The 19865-nt window shown below is 41.2% G+C and overlaps 1 protein-coding gene across 9 annotated transcripts in view; it reads left to right on the forward strand.

Annotated features, from left to right (window-relative positions):
- The window catches only part of LIN28B (lin-28 homolog B), a 96232-nt gene that overhangs the window by 32901 nt on the left and 43466 nt on the right, over positions 1 to 19865 (forward strand). The window lies entirely within an intron of this gene.

Raw genomic sequence — 19865 nt, forward strand, 5'->3', positions numbered from 1 at the left:
ACCTCCAGAGCCTGGCAGGGGGGTGCAGGATCGGGGCATAGGAGCTCTGCAGGAGGCACTGCCGTGTGTGGCTGTTCTTAGCTGAGGAAAAACCGTCCTGAAGTTCTGGGTAGCGCTTCTCTTCTCTACATGGATTGCTGCTGCTGAGTGGAGCCTATCCTGTCTGTAGCAAAGCTCTGTGTTTGATGGCATTTGGTTGAGATCCTCCTAATAAAATGGTCTTTTGTATATAAAATTATATGTGGCTTGAATGTGTGATTGCTTTTTTTGTAGGTGCATCTAGGTATTTATTTTAAAACGAAAAAATTGCCACATGCCACTAAAAAAGTTCTGTTTAACTGCAATATATGTGAGGAAACAGTTAAACTTTTCAGTAACCTTTTTTTTTTTTTTTGCATAGGCTATTGCTTGATTAAAGTAATTTGGAACTTTCCTCTTGCAAACAGTAATTTGTGCGCCTTGTGCACTGATGTTAAGTACCTCCTCTAAGTGGATCACAACTGTAAAGAGCTGCCTTAATGTAGCACTGACCAAATAGGTATGGCTGTTCCTGGCACACAGGTAAGAATGAGGAGGACGTCAGTGTTGGTTACTATTATAACAAATTGAATTATTTGGCACATTATTCTAGCAAAGGCTGAGTTAAGTGAGGAAAATACCATTTATCTTTATTTGTAGGTTGTTCTTCAGACTATTATCGATTTCCAAATTTCAAGTCGTTATAATATGTAATCATGGTGACATTAGCAGTGAATGATTTGTCCTCTTTTCGTTGGTTGGGGGAAGATGCAATGCAAACAAATAGAAAAATTTAATGTAAGGTGGAACAAGCCACTTACAAGAAAACATTTATTTTAAAGGAAGTATTAGCTGTGAAAATAATGTTTGAAAAATTATGTCTATAAAATGTGCATTTAATTACCATTTAAAAGGTATCTGAATGGCACTGAGTTTTCCTTATTTAACCAAATGATACAATATCTACCTTTTCTTAGCAAATACGTACAAATTTCTAGTTTCACAAAGAAGAAACTTTATATATTTTCTATCAGCTTAGCGTTTGTGGGTCAGCGTTTCACCATAAATTCTTGATTTGTTCACAAACAGCATATAACCTATAGTAAATAAGTTATTTCAGAAGTGCCCCTAGAAACTTTGGGAGTGTGACCAAGGAAGACTTTTTTTTCCTTAACACCTTTTTTTAAAAAAAAATCTCCAGTAGCGATAAGGAAACCCTGCCTCAGAGCTGAACAAAATGCATGGTATGCTGTAGGCATTTCTGCTGCCTTTCTTTCATCTTCTGGGGGTGCCCCTCCTCCATTTTGTTTTTGTTTTTCACAAGTTTTCTGGTTCTGCTCTCTCCTGACCCTGCGGTGTGAGCTTGCAGCCACACAGGACACTGGTAAGATCAGAGAATGCCACTGTTGCATTAAATTGTGGTGCAGAAGTCAGGAAAAAGACTGCCAAGTTAGCAGGGAAATGAGGATCTATTGTTTTATCTTTAAAATAATACAGCAGTCTTAAGCTAGGGCTTGAGGTTTTGTACAGATCGTTCACCTTTTAATTTTGAAAGATAGCAAGGCTATTTGTCCCTCAACAAATTTTTGAGATCCCTCAACAGATTTTTTTAAAGATCTCTATTATGCTTTGTTATCACAATTCAGAAAAAAATAAGAATAATTAAAAGCACACTGTCTGAAAAGGTAAGCAGGCTCTAAATAGAATAATTATTTCAAATTTTCTGAGTTTCAAACAAGTTTCACTAAGACGAACACTTGAAATGCATGACACAAATGTAGATATTAATTGGTGCTTTCATAGAATCATAGCATAATAAATTTCAAATAAATGCCTTTTATTTGCTCCTAAGAACAAATATCTTTTATTTATTCCTTTCTGATCTGTGCATAAACTTGCTTTTTTCATACAGAAGTTGAACTTAATTTAGTCTTATGTAATAATGACATTTAAAAACTTTATACAAACATACTTAACCTGCTTCTTGGCATTAGTAATTTGGGCTCGTTATTCTGTAGAGCAGTGTATTCGCTTACAGATTGTAAGTAAAGGATAGTTTATCATGCAAAGTAGAATTATATTTGTACCTGGGCATCTGAGTAGATGGGCAAGTATTATTTCAAGGTGTTTTAGAGAGAGCTTCTTCAGACAAACAGGAGAAATGTATGTTCCTGTTGTCCTTGTGTCGTATTCATCTTTCGTTTGACTTTCATCTTGCCTTTGATAGGATTTCGGCACTACCATTTGTTAACTGTGTCGTATACCTGAATGCCAGGGAATGTTTCTGCACTTAGCATTGAATTTCCATCCTTATCAGTCGTGAGTCTCCGTGTAGGATGAGAGGAGGCATTTGCAAGTTTTGTGGAGCAGGCACAGTATCTGTGCCTAGAATCTCCTGAAGACTGAGCTGAGCGACTTAAAATAGTCTTTTAAGAGGAAATGAACGTGTTGCATTAGTTTGCTGTTTTCTGTATCTATGGATCTGCTTTTTTATGTGGCTGACCATGAATTCAGTTTCTCAGTAACTGCTTGCTGATTATATTTAAAAGTTGTGCAGAGTTCTCTCGGGATCCAGGGGCCGGACAGGATCATCGCTGAGCTGTGCTCCCAGCGCCAGGGCACAGGTTCTTGCTTAAATGAAGTCACTGAGAAAGCTGGACATACTTGCTGCAAACACCTGCCTGGTCAGTACCAGAAAGTCTCCCTTATTTCCTGAACCAGTCGGTTCTGCAGGCTTTAAGACCATTCCTAGCAATAGATAAGCCAGGGTCAGGAGCAGGCTGAGGTAGTGGCATCATCCCCTGTGCTGTGGGGGAGGAAGCACAGCAGTGGTCCCTGTCACTTTGCTCTCCCCCAGCCACCGCCGCTGCACCTGGTTTTGTTCTGGTGGGCATCTGAGCACAGCTGCTCTGCTCTGGTGTGAGCCGTGGTGGGAGGACGGCCACAGACAAAATTTCTCCCAGTGGGTGCTGAGTTGAGCTGTGCCACCTCGTTTTGCAGTCAGGAGTCCGCAAATTGCAGTGTTGTGTTTTTACTATTGTTATTTTTCATTTTCTCCTCGCCTTTCTGTTTAATAATAAAAGATTGCAAAGATAGCCCATGGGTGTTTTTGTTTCTTCTCCAAAAAGAGTTAGGAAATAGTCAATTTTAAGGTGTGAGGCCCTGCAGTGGGTAGGTAGCCCCATACGGGGTTAGTTTGTACCTGTCATAGGACAGCTCTGCAAGAGATCTACCCCGTGCAAATGGGCATTTGGGGAGGCAGTCACAACTTTTTTGGCGGCCGTGTGGTTTTGCGTTGGCTTGAACCACAGGTGAAAGTGTCCCGAGTTGCAAACTGCTTAATATGATTGAGTGAAGTACTTGTGCAACGTGGGAGGTAACAGCAGTTCCCTAAGCACACGTGCAAACGCCATGTGTGGATGCACTGACTCATGTTAATGTAATTACCTCATTGTAATTGAGTTAAGTACAATTGATTTAACAGTAGTGAAGATGAGCCCACAGTTGCAGCCCAAAATGTGAGCTCTTATTTGGTCATCAAGGTTACAGGTTCTTGCAGGAGGCTGGAAATTTTCTTTATAATACGGGGGATGAAAAACACGCTTAACTTCAGCCACATCCACAGGCCAAGTGGAAGTTACCCAGGATGGTGATTTTTCACTTCCTCGCGTACGTTTTCCAAATGCTGTGTGAGCTCTAGATAATAGGCGTATTGCAGAGTGGGAGGAAGCAGCACACTGCATATAGCACCGCTTTGTTTGGTTAGCTGCTCTGGAGGCTGAGTCCCGATACCGATGGGGAAATTAGCTGTTCTTGTCACTTAATTGCTGGGGGGGACGCATCGCGATGCAATAATTTTTTAAAGACCTGTGCTTCACTGCTCAGTAATCTTGATCTTTTTCTCAGAAATCCTTTTCATTCCCACTTTATATTCATTCCCAGCTCCGAAGAGGCTCAGCTCTTTACCCAGACTTACCCCAGTGGTAGTTAGCATCTCTAATTAGGTATGTTAGCATTTACAAATGCACGATTTTAAGGCAGTGGATATATCAACTGCACTGGGAGGGTGATAAGAGAAAGGGATTGGAAAGAATGAGCATCTTCATTGGCTCATCTGCTAATGAGTGAAGAAATTAGGACAGTTGATCAGATGTGAATTGTACAAATTTGGTATATTAATACAAACAGATTTACTTTCCAGTGGAGTGTGTTTTTCACTTTGAAAAACTCTTACTTGTTTGTACTGGGCTCTGTAGTTGTTGATAGAAAGGTTTTGTCACTAATCCTAGATTTTCCGTGAACTGTTCTTCTCTGTCCCTATGAGTTCTGAACATAGTTTGACTATTTCAGTGAAACATCCCACAAAAAAATGTTTTTAAACAATTACTAAACTTCATTTGTCCTTTAGAGGTTTAGGTGACTGGTACTCTCAGGGTATGATTTGACATTACAGTTCAGGCCATTTAGGCTAGCTGTGTCGTAGGAGCACTCATGTGCTTTGCTCTTTTTGCACTGGTCCAGGTTCTGTCATGAGTCAGGCAAGCTAAGCCTGGTTAAAGAAGTTATTCATAGAATTAATTTTGTGCTGGGGTAGCTACCTAAACTAGTGGTGGCTCAAACGAATGACAGAGCAGGTACATGGGGTGGAGGGAGGAATCTGCATCTGGAGCTGGGAAAAGCAAAATGGGGCTGCTCCTTTTTCCTGAAAACATCACTGTTTAAATTAAAAATGACACTAATTAGTTTATATGAGTAATTCTAATATTCTATCTTTATTGTCAGTGTAGAAGTACTCTGTTTCTGAAATTAAAGCACCCTGTATATATCTGCATAGAGATATCTATATCCCTGTCTTTGTCCGCATGGAGTCCTAGGAATTTAGTAAGATCTTGGGAATTTGAACCACTGTATGAAAAGCCAGGGATTTTTGTTTAACAAACAGTTATTTTATTTTTTTAAAGAACTTAAATGTCATAATTCACCAAAAAAAAACTTGCCTGGATACCTTCTCGTTAATATTAAGTGAAATGGAGCAAAAAACAATAGCAACAAAACCAAAATATTAAAGCAACTGTGAGTAGATGTTATAGCATAGAAGATAAATTAGTATATGCTATAAATCTCAGCATGCTATTGAGCATGTTGCCATTAGAAATTCCAGTCAAGCCCTGAAGTTGAAGCATGTTAAGGAAGCTAAAAATAATCCTGATAATTAGATATAATATGATTGAGTCAAAAGGTTTTTAAGATTTGGAAGCAGGCTGTATCAGAAACTATGCAGTGTTACTATTTGAGGTAGAAATAAGTACATGAAACAGATGTAACATGTTTATATATGTCACAGATTTTTAATAATGTATTGTGGTAGGTGAGACCTTTTCAGGTTTTGGAAGAACATCATTTGATGGCCATCTATCTAGCAGTAATCGTTTGAACTCTGAGACTCGGTGAGTGAAGCTCCTGTCAGCTGAGCAGTGCTTTGGAGAGCACTTTGTTGGGAGAGCTGCCGGAGAGCTTTCTTGCTCTGCCCGTGGCCGTATGCTTCCTTCATGACCGTACATCACTGCTGTGGTGCCCCTTCCACCAGGCACCAAATGATTTTATTACTGGTTTTGACGTTTTATGTGATAGACCTTCATTCTGTGTGGTGTCAGACAAGGAGCAGTGGCAGGATCCCGGTGATGGCGTAAGTGAGAAGGAGCTGTGACAGGTGTCTGAGCACAGTCACAGTACACGTTTTCTTCGATGGCAAAACCAAGAAACATTTTCAGGCCCTCATTTTCCATCTGCGCCCTCTCAGAAATGGTGCAAGGGGATTATTAGTTTTTAAAAGCTGCGTCTGAGGGACAGCAGCGTGCCACAAACATAAATCAGCATAAATACGTGGAGGAGGGAGGCAGCAAATAGCAGGGGAAGCTGTGAACTTTGTAAAGTAGCTTTGCCAGCACAGACAGCATTCATGGAACCACATCTTTTGATTCAGGTAAAACAAAATACCTTGAGATTTTTGACTAAGGACTGACCTGGATGAGTGTCCCTTCCAACCTAAGTGTTTCTTCTGTGATTTTATGATTCTAAATACTGCAGTACAACGATAACGACACAAATCCGTCCCCATTTTTACTCTCTAAGAAAGCTTTTCAGTCAGTTTAGGTTATGTCAATTAAGGCTGAGAAAAACACCATGTAGGCTGTGCAGGAGTATCCATGTGGTAGTTTATACGTGTTTAACTCTCTTCTAAATCTGCAGTTGAACTGAAAACACAAATATTTTACTGATACAAGGCTAATTCTTGTATATTCAGCTGTTTCTAGTTTCAGTCACTTGCAGAGGAGGGAAGCATGAGGTCTTGAGCCCGCAGAGTCATGCATCCTGCAGCTCCAAATCTGCTGTCACGGTGTCTCTCTTCTGCACATTTACACGTCCCAACTTTCTGCCAGGAGCTGTCCCCTGCCTCTCTTTTAATTTTCTCATCCTTTTTGCTAGCCTCAGGGGCTTAATTCTTTGGAAAACATCGGGGTGATTAATCAAGCTGATTTGTGTTCACCTTAAAATAGAGAAATAAATAGCAGCTTGCTTCAATTTTGTGTAGTCCTGAGTCTCTATTTTCTCGTTAAATTTTTAATTTCTTACCTCAGAAGTATCTTGCCTGTCTACGTAACAGACATTTACGCACCTGGTTAATCTGAAGTTACTTCTGGGATGGCATGTTCCTGTGTCCATAAAACAAAGCTGACCCATAAGAAATCCCACGTGGAACATGAGCTGTAGAAACTTTACGGGTGACTAACTGTGAACGCGGTCCTGTGCTCTCCTTGCATTCTTAACGTATCTATTCACATGGCTCAGTGGTCGTGTCTAAGTGCTCTGGGAGGTGCAGAAGTACCATGTAGCTATAAAGAAAAAAGCTGTTTCGTTAATTTGTTCTTGAGATCCAGTGAGCTGAAGAAGGTATGTGTTTAAGAAAGTGAGATTGATTATATAGGATTGGTCTCAAAATGATTCACATGTGTTCACCTGACCAGATGTTCGAAAATTTCACAAGTCTTTTTTCCACTACATCCCTGCTCTGGTCACGAGCAGAGCAGTCACAGAGCCTGGGTGATGCCCCAGAGCACGTTACCTGTCTTCTCCCTGCTGCACAAGACAGCGATCAGCTTCAGGGATGAGGGTGCTTCTTCATGGGTACTTCCATTAGCAGTGTGCCTTTTGAACCTTCAGAACACCAAATAGATTTACCGGGTTAAATTTGTCTGCAGAGTGAACAGACGGCAGTATTCTGTGTCTCGTGGAGACGGTTTTTGACTGAGCGAGCAAAATCTCACTCAGTTTTAAAAGTGAATGTGGAAATAAAGCTTGGTATCCGCTATGTTTTCTCACCACCGGTACTTTTATCTTCTCTACTTCTATGTTACAGTGCTTTCAGGGGTCTAGCTGGGGTGGAACAGGAACAGCCGTGCAGGTGGGATCGCCACATGTGTTGAGAACAGTCTGCTTCCTACTACTCGCTGCTGTTAAAAATAATTTTGGGAAGTGTTATGGTGTTTTTGGGTGTGCATATCACAGAGGTAACAAGTCTTCCCTTTCTATGTTGCTCCTGAGGATTTACCATGTGCCTACTCAAGGTCTTCGGGTTATTTCAGTTAACAATTTCATCTGCCGTCTTCCAAAACATCACTTAGCAAAAGCTGAGTCATTGCCCTGCGTAGTTTTTTGTCTGTTTTTCCTGGTAAGTCTACTTCACTGCATCTCCACAGCAATTTGTTGCTAGAATTTCAAGTTGAAGACTGCACAAATGGATGCTGACCCCTGCTCAGAGGAGAGTGTTGTTAGAGTTCATTTAACCACAGCTTGAGTAATCACTAAGTGGCCTTCCTTCTCTGCCTCTTCTGGTTCTCGTAGCTTCCTCTTTTTTATCAAGATGCCTTTTGGTGGGCTGAGAGCTGCTCTAGGGCTCTGCACAGTGGAACAGGCAAGTGCTCAGAGCTGTGTCAGGGCCTACAGGCCTGTGGGCGCGTGTCCGTGCCCACATCTCTGTGCTTCGCCGCTCTTCCCCCGGTCCCTAGAGATGCCTCACGTCTGTCCTGAAACGTTCGTGTACAGGGGAGGCCTGTGCCCCTGAGCACGTGTAGGGGCTGGGCACACTCATCCAGCGTAGGCAGAGCCTGGATGAAGGAGCCTTGTGGTTACACACCGCAGCGTATCTGTGCCCCCACAGCGTCACGGGTGCGAGAGGCACTCGCAGAACTCAAGTTACCGGCAAGTAATTTTTTCTGTCAGCAAGAGCTTTATAGCTAACCTTTTTATTATACTTTCTAATGTGCACCTTGTGTGGCCTTGTGTTTAGCTTGGCCTCTGTTTGATTAATCTATTTGATCAAGGCAGGTTATGCAGCTGGCTTTAAATTACACGTGTTTGCACGTGCACACACATGCACGCAGGCATGTATATAAACTGCGATAAGGGAAAACTGAGGTGGTACCATCAAGGGGAAAAGGCTTAGAGACCCCTGAAACTGAAATTGCACTTAGAGCTGCAACCCCAACCCCTTTTTATTTGTCTCACTTTATACGATAATATGGTCACCCCCCACATTACACGTCATGCTTTCAACCACAAATGGTTGCATCTTACCTAGCAGCCAGTAAATAAGTGTTGATGTGCACGTGATCGTAGGATATGTCGCTGAAGATAGCACAAACAAGGAAATAATACACAGAATTTGTTGTTTCTCGCAACTCAGTTGTGCTTCTTGCATTGTAGTTACTATGTGATGCACCTCTGGTTTTAGCCTTCGGAGCTTTCTCTTTCAAACAGTCCAACAAAAAAGGAGCCTGAAATTTGTTTACTTCCAGTATTAAAAGCAAACAGTTCAGGGAGCAGGCAACTTTTATTGGGCCCATAAAGGATAAAGGCGTAATATAGATGGTAGAGATTTCAAGCTGTTTTTTTTTTTTTTTCTTTTTTTCTGTTTGCTTTCTTACCATGGGTTACATTTTTTTGGGGATACTGAGCTGTTGTGGGGGGATTGGCAGCTCTCACTGATGCTAAGCAAGTCTGTGAGAGCAGACTGCACTAATGCAGCAAGACTGAGTGGAAAAGACTAGTGAAAAAACTTCAATATTTATGAAGTTATGTTTTTTTCTCTCATATACAATGTATTACTTTTAGAAGGAAAAATCTCCAGCCAGAACTGAGAAGAATAGTATCCTTAAATAAAGAACTGTTTAATGGTATTACGGATGGGTGCAATAGAAATAAACTTAGAAGTTAAGAAGTTGTATCTACTGCAAAGCCAGTATCCCTGGTCTTTGTGATACATTGGCCTGAAAAGGGTATTGAGAAGAGAACATGCTTGTACATTGTTCTCTCTCTGTTCACAAACAAGAATTTTGTTAGTGGAACAACAGGATCTGCACTTCTGGTGGTGGAGACTCACGTGTGCTGCACGTGGAGGCAGTACCCTACAAAACTACAGGCTTTTAAAATTAGGAAGAATGGGGGAGCGTTTGCGGCTCAAATTGTGACATTGAAAGGGTATCACTAGATGATGCAGTTAAACCATAAATTTCCATTTGGAAGGACCTCTGTTTTGTAATAGTTGCTTTATAATTACAGCAGAACTAGTCACCTGTCTGCATTTCATAGCGTGATGCATCTGTTACGTTTGATGTGTAACAAACTTAGAAAAGCAAACAAATTCAGAGTTAAAAGGCTGGTACTTCTGGGTCTCCTATTCCCCTGTTAGTGTTGATGGGAGCTGTGTTAGCAGATTATAAGAGGAGTTGTCCTTAAGGAATCCCTTTGGGTCTTTGCACTGCCACTGGTCTGACCTTCCTTCAGGAGACCATGGGAAACGTTTATGTTCTTTGGATTAGCTTAGTAAAATTGAACCTGTCGATTTTACACCCCAGTATTTGAGTCTTAAATAATATTCAAGTAGTCCTGTGTTGCATAATTTGAGCAGAAGCCAACCTTACAGTTATTTTGTTAATGCAGTCTATGCGTGATATTCCAGTTTCACAATTCCTTCTTCACAAAATATATTTCTATAGTGATATTACTTTAAAAGTCAATTATTAAAGCATTTCTGAGTACCTCCGCCATACCTGTGCTAATAAATTTAAACAGTTTATCTTTGATAGTTAAAAACTATTGTCCTCTTCAATAAAGAACACTTTAATCTATCTTTCATTGGCCTTAAATGCTGTTTTCTCATGTATATTGTAGTAAATTCAGAGGTGCTTCACTGAATCCTGAGATGTGCCCTCTAAAAGAAAATAGCTTATGCATTGGTAGCAAAAATGTCTGTGTACTAACAATGTCTATCAACTTTTAAAATGCAACTGTTTAGAGAATTATTTCATAGTAAAGTTACAAAATAAATAGTCTCCAAAATATTAATTTAAAGGTGTTGCTAAGTTCAAGTAAATTTTCCAGTCATCAACACTCTCTCCTTCCACTGCTACGTATTTCTAAAATTAATTTAGTTTTAAGTCATCCACTCATTTTCTGTTAGGTCCAGACTGTTAGGTGTTTATTACTAGCTTCACTGCTGCCTAGTACCTTACCTGTGATGTATTTAGATGATCTACCATTCTCTCCTCCAAAAAAGTTATAAAGGTTTGAAGTGTGAAATAAATTTATGCTCGTACTTCCTCTAAGACAACTGTTCATTTATTCAAACATCTATCTGAAGGACCTAATCAACATTTGTATTTCCGATAAAACTTTATCTAGTTAAGAAATACGTGACTAGATCTTTAAGTTGCTAGAACTGATAGAATACTGTAGAAAGTACTTGATTAAAAAAATGAAAGGTTAGTAAATGCATGATTTGCTTTACAAGAATACTGAGGAGGATTAACCATAACAAAACAAAACAAAACAAAAAAAGAGATATACTAGAGAACTTGAATCCTAAGTCAGGAATTGTTAATACAGTGTAAGTGCTGCTGCTTAAGTTTGCCTTTATAACAAATGAAAAAGTACTTTATTTTACAGTATAGGTAATGTTGTGAAAATAACTTTAAAAAACAAAAAACAGCCTGACTAAAACATTCAGCCTATTTATCATTTCCCAGCTTTATGAGCACTTACATTCCAGCCCCACCAGTTTTGTCAGATACTTCTCTTACTTTTGTATGTATAAAGTCTTGTTGGTGACTTAGAGTTTTAGTAAATAAACATTCTGAACGGTATTTTATTTTTGTTTCACTTGTATATTGGCATTTGAATTAAAAAGAAATAGTAAATGTGCATTCTGACCCCAAAATATTTTAGCAACATCTGTGTATCGCCCATTGATAAGCCATACCTGTATAATTTGTGCAGGACCTTGCATGGTGCAGTGTGAGTCCTCAGTGGGTGCCAAGGACATCTGCACTATAAAAGTAAGAACAATGTTTGCCCAAATGCTTGAGAATAGTTTGAGAGAGGTTCCTGTTTACAGGACAATGGATTTTTATCTTTGGATTGCTCAGGGCATAGTTACTCCCAGTTGGCTAAACTGTAGTTGGTGCTCACTCACTCCCTGGCTCCCCTGCTCACAGTAGCTTTCAAAAGTGGCTTTTTTTTTTTTCCCCTGAATTTTTCACAGTGGCTTTTCAGTTTTCACAGTGGCTTTTTTCTCTCTGAACAATTAGAAGAGGTGATGGAAGGAAGCGTGGAGGGGCTTTACACCAGTGCAGCTGATGGTGGCTTCCAGAAAGCATCCTCCTCAGCAGAGATGTCGGGTTTCTGAGGCGAGGACCACAGGGTTGGCACCGCAGCACCATGCGAGGCTTGCAGGCTGCATTGCTCAGCTCGGGACCCATGAGTGGTGTGAGGATGGTTCTCCAGGCTCCAGCCCAGGGGTAGTTGGGGCCGACTGGGGGAGAAGAAGGAGAAGGAGGAGGTAGCAGGGATGGGCTGCTTGCACAGTCCAAATCGGGACTGGGCTGTAAACCCTCCCTCTGCTTCTAGGACTTGAGCTGCTCCTGTGTTTTCACAGCCTGGGAAGAGAGGGCAGTTTGCTCTTCAGTGGATTTGAGACCCTGTAACCTCTGTAACTGTAAGCCATGTCTTTTCCACAGGTGGGTTTGAGCTTGAACCTTCAGCCAGGCTGATGCCACAGCTCACTCCTTGTGGGCCATCATCTCTTGTTGGGGCCCTGTCCTTCCACCACCCTGTGCCCCTGCCTCTTGACCATATCAATATGTTGACACGGTCAGCAGTGTAACAGGAACGTGCTAGCACAATCCAGCAATGTTCCTCTCACTTTTTCCATCCTTTCCGACTCCCTCCGGCCTACCCCAGCTCGCCGTTCAGTGGTAAGGCCCTTTCTGCCCAGGGTACGTGTTAGCTGGTACCCACCAACGTGACCCAGCCTCTCCTCACAGCCTGATGTTCCTTGGTTGTTGGTAGCTGCCCGTTGCACCATGCTTCTGGAAGAAGAAGACAAATCAGTATAACCAGGCTATGTTCTGCCAAGAGAACAGGGTGAGCTGAACTGGCGTTTCCAGGTTCAGGACTCTCTCTGTACTAACGTGCAAACCATTTCTCTGAAATGCCTTTTTGCATGTCAGCCCGTGGCTGCTGTACCTGCCAGCATTCAGCTGTTTGCACCGAGAAGTGAACCGCTCAACTTTCTCACGTAAAGCTAGGACGCGATAAGGTGGATTTGCCTTTTCCCGGTATTATTTTTCAATACTGGTATGCCTTTTAAAGGTTAAGGACGGCTTCCCAGAGATCGATGTTAGGGGTTTGCAGTAAGAAAACATGGCTCTTTTCCAGGCCACTTCTGTGCAGGAAAAGGGAACGGTGCTTGTGCGGAGAGATATCCTGCTACACCTGAATTAGCAGAGCGCAGTCTGGGCCTAATTTTTTTTTAATTATATGTAGTCTCTTGGGATGATCGGAGGTGGTAAGGGAGGTGGATAGGAAAGCTTTATATAGCTAAAACATTTCCTGATGTAGGGATTGTCGTTCCTGTGCACGGGGCGGGGGGGCGTGTAGAGAAGCAGAGGAATGAATGTTGTAGCCATAGTAGGGCAGGCGTGGAAACTTGAGGTGCTGCAGTTGCCTCTGAAAACGTGGTTAACGACACCAGAAAGGTGTAGTAAATCTGGAGGAAACTGTGGTTTGGTTTTAAGTGAAATAACTCTACCATTGACTGTGCTTTCTACCAGAGTAAATTCTCAGTGCGTGGAAAATGCAGCGAAGTATGTGGGTTGTAAATCGTACCTTCCCATGCTCTTGTTGTTCCGTCTCTGTTTACGGGACTCTAAAATCGGCTGATTTTTAGATCTGTTAGGGGACATCTGTGTTTGCACTATGTGCAGTGTGTTCTTATGAGTGAATAGTAGCTGTGTTGTGTGCTATCCCTTGCCATTAAACTCATGGGATAGGTGCCAAGCGGGAGAAGGCTCAATCACTGTGCAGGTTTTGGTGCATTTATATCCCTTGTGGAAGAAATGAGAGAACCAAGCTTGGTGTGACACTTCCTTTCTTCTGATAATAGAAAAAGAGCTGCAAGAACTGCCTGTCCTGACCTCTCCCTGGGAGGTTCGGCTTTTTAGCAGGAAGGAGGCTTGAAAAATACTCTGCCCCGGTGGGCACTAAAAAAGTATGCAGGTCACCATTGCCATGAGTTTTTTAGAGTTTAGGTACAGTGTGCCTGCAGTCTGGCCATGCTGGCTGTCTCCCAAGTCTGCACTTGACACTTCTCTAAAATTAATTGCCTATCAGGGAGTCTTGGAGAGCTTGCTAATCTGGACCTCGGGCCCTTGTTTCACGCGAGAAGTAAAAATCAAAAAACACAAAACCAAACAAAACCCACAAAAGCAGGACCTCCTTCTAATGAAAATAAAAAGAGGATGATCTGCCTGGACGGTCATGTTGACTTGTTCCTGATTTTTCTGGAAGCATCCTTTGGGTTTCTGCAGAGCTGCCCTGCAGCAGACAAGGGTGTCAGTAACAGAAAATGGGCTGGCTCACGTCAGTGAGGAGCAGCTCAGCAGCAAGGCGGTGAAGGGAGCAGCAGCCAGGCTGGGGGGCACGTGGGGCTCCCAAAGGTGGCACGGCCAGGCAGCAGCGAGGGTGCTGGGATGCGTTCAACCTCTGGGAGAGTGGCAAGAAAATGGGCTCTTCTCTATGCCCTGGCTACTGAGGGTATCATAAGCCTTCTAGTATTTGTGGCGTGGTTTCAGGGTATCATGGAGGCAACGTAAGTGACAAGGTGGCAAGATGCCACCGAAAGTCTGCTGCGTGGGGCAGTCCCTCCTTACCTGCCGTGGCTGCACGCTCATGCAGTTTCTTTTGAAGTGTACTGGTGGTTTTCTGACTCTGCAGAGATCTGATTCACATGAAATGCAGCAGAAAGCCTTACGCTACCAAGAACAGGTAAACGGTTTTCTTCCCGGGTCAGTAGGCGACTGAGGTTGGGGAGGAGGAGCCGTCCCTTTGAACCAGCTGAACTGTGTCCTAAAACTGTATCTTGTGCCTAGCGTGACTGGTGGGGATATACGTACACTAAGAAATGGGAGAGGAGGCTGGCTTAGTTGTCATGCCTGGTGTTAGAGCACAGAAGGAAAACGGGGTAAAAGAGAGCTGCACGCATCCTAGCACAAATGTTCTGACCAGAGGAAAGGCAAAAACTGGTAGAAAACTAGTTGTGTAGGTGCTATGCCGTACCAGAAAATTATACTTATTACAGCTAGAAAGCTGGGCGAGGTCAGGGAGAAGCAAATGAGATGTTTATTATCCAGATTCTTTTCATTAGTATACAAAACTAGAACAGCTGGTGCTGAATGTGTAACCAGATATAGCGGCAGCGGAAACACGGTCAAATAGCATTCATGGCCTGAACACAAATACTGAAAATTACGCAGAAAATTAGCAAATTGTCATGAAGTGGCACTGTGGAAAGAAATAAACAATCGTGGATACAATAGAAAATGTTTGGTGCAAATCACTTTGGTAAGTAATTATAGCAGACCTGTAGTAGACTTCTGGTTTAGGATTTGTATACAGATAGTGTAGTAATAACATTATGAGAGAGAAATACTAATTGGAATAGTAACATTATAGTTAGGCTATGTATTAGGCCAGATGAATATTTAAGCACAAGTGGTATTAGAATTATGTTCTGTTTCTGGACATGATAGGTAATGGTTTTCTTCCCCAAACAGTAATTCAGAATAGAAGGCATGTCATTTTGGACTTGCAAAGAATTGATGAAATTATAGTAAAACCGATTTAAAAAAAAATCAAGATAAAACACAGACTGGGTTAATTTGGTTTAAAATTGAAGATAGAAAGTCAACAACTTAACATTTTAAGGTCTAATTTTTGTTAAATTAGTAGAGCTGCTGAGTTGGCTTAGGTGAGCTGAAGTACTGGAGGCTTAAATGGACAAAAGGTTCAACGTGAATCTCAAGTAAAGAAAAAGGAGGAGAATTGTGGGAAATCACATAGCTCTTTCTAGCAGAGAACCTTGTAGTGAAAAGGTACTGTGAAAGGAAGGAAGAGTAGATAATCAAAAAATGCGCACTTCTCAGAGGTCATGGAGGAACAAGAACTGAATGTGTTAAGTGATTTAGAAGTTATAAAGTTGTTAAGTTAAAGCAGTTAGTAAAAGTTTATTTAGTAAAGTGTAAGAAAAGGGAGGAAGTAGTTCATCTCTTGTACAGGGAGGGTGGTTTTGAGTTAGCGAGCCTTTTGTTCCAAAGCTAAATAAATACCTTTGCATACTTCACAGTAAGAAGAGTAACAGTACGGGCACAGTGACAGGATGATGAATGGGCATGAGGTTATGAAAATGACTGCAGTTGAGGTGGAAATTCAAGACAGAAACAAATTCCAAGTAAATAGGGATGTGGAACTGCAGTGTACCAGCTGCACTGCAGTACCTGCCTAAGTACCAGTTCTTTCCATACCGTAAAGTTGCTTGAAATAGGTTACCCTATGTAGTAAATGTTGTATGCATGTAGTATACGTGGCTTTTCAGTGACTAACACCTGGAAGGCAAATCTTTGAGAAATGCAAGGAGTTCTTCGTAGCTCTATTTTTAGAGTAAACTTAGAAATATTCTTTGTAATCAAACTATGAATTACTGTAACTAGTACCACTACCACTTTTTTTTTTTTTTCCTTCACAAAATACTAAGAAGCACATTCTAATCTCAATAGCTGCAGTTTCCACTGTGTGTGCCCTGGAGCTCATTGAACCATTCTGTGAACAGATTTAGCTCACTGGAAAAACAGAAATCTATCCCCATTTCCTCTTCCTCTTACCCTCCCCCTCCCCTCTTTTTTTTTTTTTTTTTAAACTGAGTTTGTTTCCTGTCAGATTAGTGGGTTAAATTGGCTTATGGGGAGGACTGAGAAGTGCCAGATTTGGTGCAAGATAAGCCTCTAGGAGCAGGAAAAAGCCTTTGAGGTCAGCAGGAGCAAGGGATGGGAGGGAGCAGTGGTGAGAGGTTAGGTTGTTGCATGGGCGCGTGGCCTTTGGTTTCTGTGTAAATGCAGAGCTACACGTTGCTCTTTGAGAGCCTGCCATTTTGTGTAATGGACTTTTTGTTTGTTTTAGCATGCCCTCTGCAAAAATATCTTAACTTCAAAAACCTCCTAAAATGAACTTTTCGATGTACTCTAGCAGCAGCCCTTGTATCATGCAATTTACGTTGTTTCACAGCACTTCCCCTAAGATTTACCTTGTACAGCAACTCTGTTCTTGAGCAAATGTGGGTGAGAGCACTGGTGTAGATCCAGTGTAAAATGTTTCACCTGTCTCATCTTACTTTGTGTGACAGAAGATTCAGAAGCACTCCAGAGGTTGATGACACTGGGCAAGATTGTTTTGGAGAGAATTTCTTAAAGTCTTTAGCCTGGCTGGGCTTCAGGATATGCTTTTCTTCATGTCTGGATTTAATTGTAGATAATTTTGGAGGGAAAGCCGTTTTCTTACTTTGTAAAACTCAGCGTACTGGTGGCATCTGGTCATTGTACCGAGCAATCAATCAATCACTAGATAAAAAGGGGCAGAAATGAGAGATAGAGAAAATAAATGATCTAAGCCGAACTGCCACTGAATAACACCACCGCTGCCACCCCCCCCCACCCCCCCTCCCAAGAATTTCATGCCTACAAGAGCAGTTCTTTGCAGCCCCAGCTAGAAATGACAAAGAAGCATTGAGGAGGTGCTTACTGGGAACATGTCCTCCCATCCCTCCAGACAGGTTAATAAAAGTAATGTGCGTGTATCAGAGGAGATCAGACCCCTGTAATGAGCCTTAATTCCAAACTTCCTTTCTTTTGTAGAGCCGGGTGAGTGTTGCAAGCACTCCCTGAAACTACTGAGGAAATGGTATTTTTCTTTGGGATGGTCTTGATAATACAGTTTATGATATTTCGGGGTTTGCTTCATACTAAGAAATGCTTTTCAAGAACTTGTCATCATGGGTTTTTCATATTTTTTGTTGTTGTTGTTAATACTCTTAAGAAATTGCCAGCTTTTTGGGCCAAGCTGTTGCTTGTGACAGTGATGTGTGAGACTTCACATTACAGGCTAAAATATCAAGAAATAATTGGATGGCTTTAAAAAAAATATAGAGAACTGGCACTGTTAAGTTAAAAAAAAAAAAAAAAACTCCTGTCTGAAACCACTGTATTGACTTCTGGTAAAAATAACAGCAAAGTCTGTGACAGTTGAAAGAGAGAAAGGGGGAAAAGCATGGTGCTTTTAAGTTTTTCCCTTTGTTCATTGGCAGTGTGCCCAAACACCCCATTCAGGGCTCTAGAAATGGTTCACTGACTTGAAACTCTGGCTGCTTTTAATTGTGTGTGTTTTATTTGTTTAAATAATGTGAGGAAAATACCAAGTTAGGTCTCCCAACATTAAATTATCAACTTTACAGACATTTTTTTGTCTAACTCTTCAGAAAAGTTGAAAGGAACTCTTAACTTAAGGGGTTTAGATTTTTTTTTTTCTTCTGGTTTTCAAACAGCATTTTTTTCATGATGATTTTGAATTGTTATTACACCCACAGAGTATCTCTCCATGAGCAGACTGACAACATAGTATGTGTTTACACAATAAGTCAAAGAACACCAAATCCATCTATTAGCATTGATAAGCTGTTGAGGTGTATTAAAGGAGGGTACTGTGCAAGTCATTTGGATTGTTTTTTTAACCTTTTCTGTTGAAAAAAGTGCTTGAAAAAACAAATATTCAAAAAAATGTACACTTGCATAATACGTGACTTATGAAAGCACGATGATTGTTCCATAATTTTGGCTTTTAAACATACTTTTCATAAAACCCTCTTGAAAGTATAGTGCTTTGTTTGGAAATGAAAGTTTCGTTGCTAAAAGTGAAATGTGAAAAAAAAAACCATTTAAGAACACTAACACATACCTTGTTTTAGGTTGCGTTTGGGTAAGTTCTTCTTTCTTTTGAAGTAAAATAGAAGACATAACGTAATGTGCATATCAGATGTCAACCTCTTGGTGTTTGTTTTGTAAACTGTGAGACTTGGAAAGGAAAAAGTCTTGCTGTAGACCTAACTATATCTTCATTAAGTTGTAATTAAAGAAGAAGACAAACATCCATGCCATATTCAGTATTAGTGAAAAACACAGGCTTGTGTTTATCTGTTTGAAGTAACTGGGTAAGGAAAAAATAGCCTTGCTCTAACCGGTTGAACTGTGTTGTTGCTTACATTTGACTGCTGGAAAAATTATAAGCAACTGTGTCCCTCTGTCAAGCGAACCTTCTTAATTTCTTGTTATGAACGGTTGCTGCTGGGTAGACTGTGAGCTGGTCTGGTACATGGGTTTTTTGAAGCGAAGATGTGTGTGTGCTTTGACATGGTTTTATTAAAATAAATATTCCCAATTATTTTGTAATATTTAATTAGAAATATTTAATTTAGTCTACTAGTGCTGTGGGCAATGGACTTTGTAGAGATGTCCCAAGAGGGACATCTCTTGGGATGGAGAGAAGTTGACACAAGTTCCCCAAGGTAACTCTGCTGCAGGACAAGGAAGAGGAATCCTGTTTTCCAGCCTTACTGGCTGTAATTCAGCTGCAGGTTAAGACTTCTGAATCACAGAAGAGTCTAGGTTGGAAGGGACCTCTTGAGATAGCCTGTGTAACTTCTGTTCTCAGCCCCTTTTGTCTCTGAGAGACTGCCATGCAGACACCAGGGCCAACAGCCCCGAACATCTGGGATGAGATTTGTAAGGCAGCTTGAGCTCAGACTGCCTCAGCGACCGTGTCATGGTGCTGCAGACTTCCATGCCCATAACATGTATACAGGGTGTCCATGTCAGGGATTGCAGTCTGACTTCAACACATTCCCTAGTTGGACCTGGGGGGAGTAGATGTGACTTACACAGTCGAGTATCACTTGGCTCGTTTTGACACGTGATTGAGTGGGACAGTACCTGCAGTGAAGGCTCCCTCCTTGACTCCACAGTTCAGTCATATGAGTGCTGGAGAGCTGAGTAAGAATCAATCAAGATAAATTTTCTTTGCTATTAAGAGTTCAAGAGCAAAAGAAGATGACGTGTTTCATAATTCTTGGGCAAAAAAAAAAAAAAAAGAAGAAAGTATTTGGAAATGGAAAGGGATTTGGTAATATTCTCTGTAAATCCAGTTGATCTCACTCATGTAATGTGTAACTTCTGATCTCACTCATGTAATGTGCAAATTCTGATCTCACTCACGTAATGTGTAACTGCTAAAATAAATGTGTAGTGCATCCAGTGTCTACTGTTGTATCTTTTTTTTCCCATAAAAGAAATTGTCTAACTTATCTTGATGATCATTTTATTTAATTCATCACATGGGTCCTGGGATATAGA

Source organism: Anser anser (genome assembly GCF_964211835.1).
Source record: "Anser anser genome assembly, chromosome: 3".
Lineage (NCBI taxonomy): Eukaryota > Metazoa > Chordata > Aves > Anseriformes > Anatidae > Anser > Anser anser.